Source organism: Megascapheus bottae, chromosome 7, assembly GCF_031878675.1.
Source record: "Megascapheus bottae isolate mThoBot1 chromosome 7, mThoBot2.hap1, whole genome shotgun sequence".
NCBI classification, from domain to species: domain Eukaryota; kingdom Metazoa; phylum Chordata; class Mammalia; order Rodentia; family Geomyidae; genus Megascapheus; species Megascapheus bottae.
The window spans coordinates 35989830-35999041 of record NC_143515.1 but is presented as its reverse complement, the minus strand read 5'-3'; the positions used below and the strand labels follow the sequence as shown (position 1 = coordinate 35999041).

The 9212-nt window shown below is 41.1% G+C and overlaps 1 long non-coding RNA gene across 1 annotated transcript; it reads right to left on the bottom strand.

The window, feature by feature from the left end:
- Positions 1–2309: 2309 nt before the first annotated feature.
- Positions 2310–9070, bottom strand: LOC150060629 (uncharacterized). The gene is made up of 3 exons (XR_016536240.1): positions 8577–9070; positions 6423–6635; positions 2310–3592 (listed from the first exon to the last, which is right to left on the bottom strand). It is a non-coding gene; the product is annotated as an uncharacterized LOC150060629 (long non-coding RNA).
- Positions 9071–9212: the final 142 nt, after the last annotated feature.

Here is a 9212-nt window from a genome sequence, read left to right as displayed (position 1 = left end):
AGCGCCATTCGCGCTCAGCTCAGCCTTCTGGTGACCGGCCACTCAACAGTCTACTTAATGAAGCTCCACACAGTGTATTCGGCCTCTAATAGCCTTCCTCACTCCATCCATTGCCTCTCCCCTCCCCCCCCCCCCAGCTGCGGTGAAGGAGCAAAGGAATGAGGATAAACTGTCTCAATACTGCACCGGACTTCAGCTGGCCAGTCAGCCTCTGATGGCCCTTCTGGAAGGCTGAAATTGCCTATCCATATGTTTGACTCACGAATCACAGTTCTGTGAATTAATTCATCATTTCTGCCAAGCGAGACTTGGTTAAAGAGGAAAGATGGTTCTGTGAACTTATTATCTGCGCATCTGCCTCCAGGAAGATGTAACTTGCATCTTCAATTAAATGTAGTTGTGGGACCTCTATCAAGGGCACACAGAAATCCTGGGGTTACACCCTCATTGAGACACGTGTTCTAACCTCATCCTACACCTTAGGGTTCCTTCCTATCCAACTGCTGGACACACTCCCACAGGCTAATCAGACGTTCTCTAAGCCAAGAAGCTAAATCAAAATACATTTTGGTTTCTCTGCCTAGAGTCCCCATCTCTGTTTATGCTACCTTTTCAGAAAAGTCATTTCTTCCATAGAAGCTGGCCCTCTTAATATAATATGTCTTTATGGTTTATCATTTTTTATAAAAATAAGTTCCCACAAAGCTGTATGTGTCTTGAGGAAAGAATGAATCTATAGATAACACTTCATAGACACCAGCCACACACACAAAAAGGATCATAACAATTTTTGAGAGAGTGGAAAAAGCCAGTTATATTTTGGCAGAATTGACCTTCCAAGGTTGTTTATAAGAGCAAATGACTCTCAGTATTTTGTTTTGTTTTGCTTGTGGGGGGAGGGAGTTCTTTCACCATTCATTTCAAAGAGATTGGGAAATGTCACACAACCAATTAAAAAGCCCTTTGTTATATACCATGCCTTAAAACAGGTCCTAAGAGACAAGTTCTGGTCAGACTTGGGTGATAATGCAGAAGGGTTTTAAGGTATGGTTTGAATGCTTATGCAATACCTTTGTTCACTGGCAACAAACCTAGGAAGACCTACAAGAAAATGCCAGCAATACTACCAAAGCCCTCTGCTCCAACTACAGTAACCTGTTGGAGCCCTTTGCTTTCTTCTTCTGTCTGCCATCCTTTCACAATGGCTTATCTACTTGTCTAAAACCTCTCTACCACTGTTTTGAAAGATACTTAAGCACTACTTGAAAGAAAGAAACTTTTTTTGGGGTGCTACTACCATGGCTTGAACTCAGAATGTAATACTTTTGATATACTTCCTTGCTCACAGCTGGTGCTCTAGCACTCCAGTTCAGTGATTGTCTTAAAGACTACATATAGCTTCAAACCATGGTCTTCTGGTTTTGATTTCTTGAGAAGCTAGGATTATAGTCATGAACCACCTGCACTCATATTGAAAGAAATTTTAAAGACCAATATTTTCCCATCCCAGCTTTGAACAACCTCATTAATCCACTACAACAAAGAACCCTTTGTAACTATGTGCCAATAAAGATACTGATAGGGTAGCACTTTGCCTGGGCCTCATTTGTACACAATTCTGTCTTAGCTGGGCCTTTAAGATTAAAGCCTGGAAGAGAAAATAAATCATCTGTGAAGGAAAGGCAACATCTGAGACTAATTTGGACAACTGAGGAAATAGAAAACTTCTCTTAATCAAAAAGTTCTGAACAAATATCATAAACAGAAGGAAAGGAAGGAGTGAACGAGGGAAAGAAGAGAGGGATGAAAGTGAGCAGACCAAGAGAGAAAGAGGGAGAAAAGTGTGTGTGTGTGTGTGTGTGTGTGTGTGTGTGTGTGTGTGTGTGTGTGTGTTTTCTGCCAGTCCTGAGGCTTGAAATGAAGACCTGGGTGCTGTCCCTGACTTTTTGTGCTCAAGGCTAGCACTCTACTACTTGAGCCACAGCTCCACTTCTGCCTTTTTTGGTGCTAATTGTAGATAAGAGTCTCACTAGACTTTCTTGCCTGGACTGGCTTTGAACCTCAATTTCTCAGATCTTAGCCCCCTGAGTAGCTAGGATCACAGGTATAAGCCACAGGCACCTAGACAGGTAAGAATAATTGTAAGAGAGCCTTGTTCACCATCTCTTTATGTAAGTCCACTTCTTTTTTTTATTGTAATTAATAAAAGGGTTACATGATATTTGCCAGATAGGAGGTGCATTAATTCACATATATTGATACCCTTTCACATGTCTTGGTCCCCATTACCCTCCCCTCTACCCCGTAAGTCCACTTCTATATTCACATATTTAGGCCCATGAACTCTGATGGTTCTGTCCTCCTGGATGTACAGTATCACCTGCTGAAGGCCATCAGGGCTTCTAGTTGTCATTTCAAAATCATCATAGATTTGTTTTGCAGTACTAGGGTTTGAACTCAGGTCCTCACATTTGCTAGGCAAGTGCTCTACTGCTTTAGCCACACCCTTTGCCCTTCTTGCTTTAGTTTCTTTGGGGATAGGGTCTTACATTCTGCCCTAGTCAGACTCAAACAATGATCCTCCTAACTTTGCCTCCCATAAAACTAGGATGCACTACATGTACTACAAGATATGAACTACACATACTCTCTTTTTAAGATTAAAAAAAATATTCCCATGTTTGTCATTTTGGTTAACCCTTATCTGAGTTCCAACAATTAGCAGTAGAATTATTAAAATATGAAAGGCCTGTGTATAATGAAAATATGTGCCAATTTTTAAGGAATTTTATAGAAAATTTACCCAAGGGACAGAAATGATAGCAGCAAGTATCAAAGGAAAATAATTAAGTTGAGCTCCTGAGATCTACAAGTAGGAATCATGAAGATAAGAACAAAAGGTACCCATCAGGGCTCTCCCTTCCATTAAAGTCCTTTGGTCCCACCACTATGACAGTTCATTCTAAACATCTTTACAGGAGGTGAATGAAATACAAATCTCATCATTGTCTCCCTGCTCTTGGCATACCCTTCACCTGCAAAGGTAAAGCCCCACACTCCTATGAATGCACACAACTCTTCATGACCTCACTCACACCAATTTTATCAGTGCCATCTGAAAAATAATACCATCTCAGTCTTTGACATCTTTACATTTTAGGTTTATTGTGGTTCATTTTGTTATAGAGATAAAGTCTTACTATGTAGTCCATGTTGGTCCCAAACTCACAATCTCCTGCCTCATCCTGTAGAGTGCTAGGATTATAGGTGCATCCCTAACTTCAACTCTATGCACAGTGCTCCATTAGAATGAAGCAGTGAAAAAGGAGCCAGGGTTTTTCTTCAGTTGTCACCAATGATTTGGGGTTTCTAAGAAAGCTAAGGCTGCAACAAAGTGAAGCCTTCACTTCATCAGGTGTCTAGCACTGTTATAAAGTGTCAGCCCAGAAATGTATTTCTTCGGCCTGACTTATTTGTCCTGGCCAAGGTCAACATCCAAAGCCTCACATACAATGTAGGTGTTGGCAGGCCTGCTCCAGCAGTCTTATGGCACTAGTAGGAGGTTCTGTCTTTTCCTCTTCTGCTGGCCCAGCTAAGGAGACAAAAGTAAGAGCAAAGAAGATTGAGGGGTCTAATGATGACATGGACTTTGGTCTTTGTTGATTAAATCTCTTTTGTAATAAATTAAATTAAAAAAAAAACCTGAGCTCTGAGGGAATAAAGAGAGGGTGAGAGTAGGGACAGATGATAAATGGTTGAAGCTTGACAGACAGATACAGAGAGACAGAGACAGACAGACCGAGATAGAGAGAAAGAGAGGAAGACTGCTGGGTACTGGTGGTTCACATCTGTAATCCTAGCATAGTCTGAAGATGGTGGAGACTCATTTCCAATTAACCACCAAAAAGTGTGGCTTGAGTGGTAAAAAAAAGCCAGCCTCAAGTGAAAAAGCTAAAGGACAGCACCCAAGCTATGAGTTCAAGCCCCAGTACCAGCACATACATGCATGCACACATGCACACCACACACACACACACACACACACACACACACACACACACACACACACGTAGATAAGTACCTACAAAATTCCTATGTCAAAAATGACTTCCAACAGGGTGCCAGTGACTCATGCCTGTAATCCCATCCTAGCTACTCAGGAGGCTGAGATTTGAGGATCATGGTTCAAAAGCAGCCTGGGCAGGAAAGTCTATGACTGACTCTTATCTCCAATTAACCACCAGAAAAATTAGAAGTGATGGATGCTATGCCTCAAAGTAGTAGAGCACTAACCTTGAATGAAAAAGCTCAGGGACAGCACTAAGGCCCTGCCCCAGGAATGAAAGAAAAAATGACTTCCACACTCTGCTCATCACTTTACCTGCTATTAATATTGTATATAGTTTAATAGTAGAGACTTGATTATATGGCAATTTTCTATTTGATTAATAATTGAGAAAACCTTACTGGTAAACTGGAGTTTTGATTGGGATGAGATAAAGATAATCGGGAAATCAGGAGGAAGACCTGGAAGACCACACTGGTTGATATGTTAACAAGAAAGAAATGTGCAAGTGTCAAATTTAGTATGGTGATACAAAGGCAGTTGAGATGTGGAAGAAGTTGGAAGTTAGTGAGGAAAGCAAACTTTATCCATATTCATAATTATCTTTGTTTTGTGCCCAGACTAGGGCTTATACTGAGGGTTTTTTTTTTTACTCCAAGCAGCATTCTTATCGCTTGAGTCAGTTCTACTTCTGGCTTTTTGCTTGTTAACTGGAGAGAAAAGTCTCACAGACTTTCCTACCTGGGCTGGCATCAATCCTTTGACATCAGCTTCCTTAGTAGCTAAAATTACAGACATGGGCCATAGGTGGCTAGCTCTCATGTCCTTCAAAGTTAGTGAGTATCCATTTTTACAGATGTCTGTTAAACTAAGAACACTAACCAGAAAGAATTCTGAAAATTAGAAAAGGGGATGTAAGAAGACCCTGATGTGTGAAAATATTAAGGGTATAAGATATGGGTGACTAAGTTTATGGATATGGACTCTAATGATGCAAGTTGGGGAGATAAACATTTGTTTAAAATGGTTGCTGACCTGAAGCCACAGGCCCACAGTCAGAGAGCTGAAATCCTGGACTTGCTTTGAATTACTGTAGAGGGACAGTTTCAAAAGATTCAAAGACATAAGGAAATTAGGTTAGAGTGAATTTCTCTCTCTATCCTCCTCTGTCCCTATTTCTCTCTGACAACCAAACTCAGAGCCTTGTATTTGGTATTTCCATTGATCTAAATCACCAACCCCATGAATTAAAGATCTATTCACTTGTCTTAAAGAATTCAGAAGATATACCTCTTGCCATGATTGTGGGAAATCATTATGTGAGAGAGGAGCCTCAGCATTCTTGAAGAGCTCTGTGAGCAATCTCTGTAAACTCAAAGTAGGAACTGCTGCCACCTACATGCAAAGTAAGAAGTTGGACCATGAGAAATGTGTTTATTATTATTTTTATTATTATTGGTTATTCATGGTCTCAAAGTGGGCACACTCCACCACTTGAGCCACATGTCCAACCTATCTTTCTTTGCTGGTTATTTTGGAGATGGAATCTCATAGGCTTTTCTTTCCTGGGTTGACATTGAACATTAATTTGGATTTAGCCTCCCAAGAAAGCATACTTTCAGTTGGCAAAGTCATTATCTTCTCTTAGGAGTAAATCTAATCTCCAACCTTATGTCATAACTAAGTTTACAGGGATTCTGATTGCCCTTTCTCTCACAAGATAGCACACTGGTCCATTATCTTAATGGACCTTGAAAGTGTGATGCAAGAACTCACTAGAATTCTTAGTGGGAAATTTGAATGTAAGAGGATGGGAAGAAAACCTGAAAAAAATTCAGAAGTCTTCTACCTCTGTGGCATTTCTAGGGGTTCAATGATACAGGACACAGGATGCAGCAAGCTATCCTTTCTGAGGAAAAGGATAAATCTTTACATTTGGCTACCACTGCACTAGAAAGCCTCTTAGGATTTGAGGTAGGTTACTCCAGCAGGGCAAAAACATGTGGAGATATTTGTGTCTCATGTGACTCTCACTCGAGAGCGACTTCAGCATAGGATTTTTATAATCCAGCAGATAGGACGACATGTTCTATGTATACCAGACAGCCTCTTTGCCACACATTCCTATCATTGCCTGATGAGTTCACATACAAAGTTACCATGGTGATGAAGATACAGGATATGCAGCATATGGGCTCAGCCACTGCTGAGTGTCCAATGTGCCAGCAACACTGAATTCTTACTATGGCACCATTCCCCAGGAATAATCATCCAATACCTAGTGAACACTTAAAGAGTGTTCAATTCACCATCGCAGTATTCCACACACAGCCCTGCTTCTGATTATGTAACTCACCTCCCAGCAAATGAAGTGCAGTGGTGGGCCTGTGCTCACTGCATTCACAGAGCTATGGCTCCCTCTCTCCTGAAGCTGCTGGTTTCATATATTTTGAAAACTTGGCTGCAGTATAGGAGAGGCACAGTGTCTTTCAAGGCCAGGGCAAGGTTCTTCTGAAGGCTATATGTGCTCTGAATCAGTGCCCAATATATGATGCTTTCTCTCACAGGCCTGGGGAGGGATGGTGGTTCTTTTAAGGAGTGCCAATACTAGGCCGCCTGCCCAGTGGCTCATGCCTATAATCCTAGATACTTAGGAGGCTGGGATCTGAGGATCAAGGTTCAAAGCCAGCCCTGGCACAAAAGGACCAGAGACTTCTCTCCAATTAACCTCTAGAAAATGGGAAGTGGGGCCTGGCTTCAGGGTAAGGTGGTAGCCTTGAGCTGAAGAGCTCAGGGACAATGCATAGGCCACAGGCCAAGTTCAAACTCCATGACCCACAAAAAAAAAAGGAGTGGTAATACTATTTTCCTAGTGACCCAGTAGCAAAATTGTTGCTTCCTGTGATCTCATGCTCTTCTGGCCTACAGTCCTGAGTTCCAAAGGGGAGGAAAAGTAAACACAACAATGACTTCAGTGAACTAGGCCAGACTGCTTTCTATTTTGAGTTTCTTATGTCTCTCAATCAAGATCAAAAAAGGCAAAGAAGGGACTTATAGTGTTGGATGGTATGAATGATCCTGATTAAAATGGATAAATTGGGTTTCTACTTCATAATGAAGATAGGAAACAGTGTGTCTGGATTACTAGATGTTTCTTTATACCTCTATAATTAGAACCAATGGGAAACAGTCCAATCCAGGAAGGATCAGAGATAGTTCAGACCCTCCAAGAATGAACCCTGAAGCCAGAGTACCCCATCACATAAGAATGACAGCAGAGGGCCAAGAGTTTAGACTAGTTGTAGAGTGCTTGACTAACATGCATGAAGACCCAGGTTTGATTCCTCGGTACCACATACATAGAAAAAAAGCTGCAAATGATGCTGTAGCTCAAGTTGTAGGGGCCCTAGCCTCGAGAAAGCCCAAGGACAATGCCCAGGCCCTGACTTCCCAGGACTGGCAAAAAAAAAAAAAAAACACCTAAAAATTAAATAAAAAAATAATGACAGGGGCTGGGAGTTTGTCCTAGTGGTAGAGTGCTTGCCTAGCATGCATAAAGGCCCGGGTTCGATTCCTTGATACCACATACATAGAAAAAAGTCAGAGTGGTGCTGAGGCTCAAGTGGTAGAGCTCTAGCCTTGAGAAAGTCCAAGGACAGGGCTCAGCACCTGAGCCCAAGCCCCCCCCAAAAAAGATAATAATAATGACAGCTGAGTTACTTACTGAAGGCAAAGCAAATATAGGATGTGGAGTGGAAGGAGACATTGTAAATAACAGCCAAAAGTATGTGGCCACTTATAGAAATGAAGACTATACACTGTCATCTATATTCCCTGTTTTAAATGTTTGTATATATATATGTATGTGTAGAAATACATAAATAGTCAAGTATCTGTTCTGTTCCTTCCCAACTCTTACAAATAACTTAAAATATACTGTCTTTACATTAGTACTGAAATTTTGTTAACTTTAAATCATGGTACTTAGGTTACAGAATATAAAAGAAGAGTATCACCCAAGAACTCTGCATTCTCTGCTGGAAAAAGAATTTTGTTTTTACACAGAATAGATTTCCATTTTTTTATTTTACTTTTTTTTTTTTGTCAGTATTGGGCTTGAATTCAGGGGCTGAGCTCTGTCCTTAAGCTTTTTTTCAATTAAGACTACTGCTCTACCACTCTGAGCTATAGCATTACTTCTGTTTTCTGGTGGTTAACTGGAGATTAAGACTCACATGGACTTTCCTGTCCAAGCTAACTTCAAACTGCTTCTTTCAGATCTCAGCCTGAGTAGCTAGGATTATAGGCATGAGCCTCTGGTGCTAGCTTATTTACTTATTTGTTTATGTTGAACGTGTGTGTCTCTGTATGTGTGTGTGTGTGCTGGTTCTGGGGTTGAACTCCAGACCTCTTGCTCTTGCTTGGTTTTTTTGATTATGGCTGTCACTTGAGCCAAACTTCCAGTTTTGGCTTTCTGATTGTTTTATGGGCCAGATCCAATGGTACATACCTTCAATCCCAGCACTCAGGAGGATGAAGCAGGAAATTCATGAGTTAGGGATCAATTTGGACTGCAAAAGAAGAACCTGTTTTTCAATGAGAAGTTATGTGCATTTATAATGAAGGCTACTTAGTCAGAGACCATTTCAAAACCAGAATCACTTATTTTTTTCACTTTTTTTTTTTTATTCAACAATACCAGGGTTTGAACTTAGGACCTCATACTTGCTCAGATTGCTTGCTTGTCTGGCTGGGTCTCAACCATCTAAGCTATACCCCCAACTGGCTTTTTGCTTGTTATTTTTGGGGATGGAATATGATTTTTCTGGTTTGGCAGGCTTTGAACCATGATCTTTAGATCCCGGATTCCCGAGTAGCTAGGACTGTAGATATGAGCTGTCTGGCCTACCTTTTTTTTTTTTTTTTTTGCTGGGGGTGAGGGTGGAGGTACCAGTCCTATGCCTTGAACCCAATATCTGGATACTCTATCACTTGATCCACAGCATCATGGTGGTTAATTGGAGATAAGAATCTCATGGATTTTCCTGCCCAGGCTTCAAACGGTCATCCTCAGATCTCAGCCTCCAGAGTAGCTAAGATTAAAGGTGTGAGCCACTAGCATCTGGCTCTACCTCTTTTTTTTGGT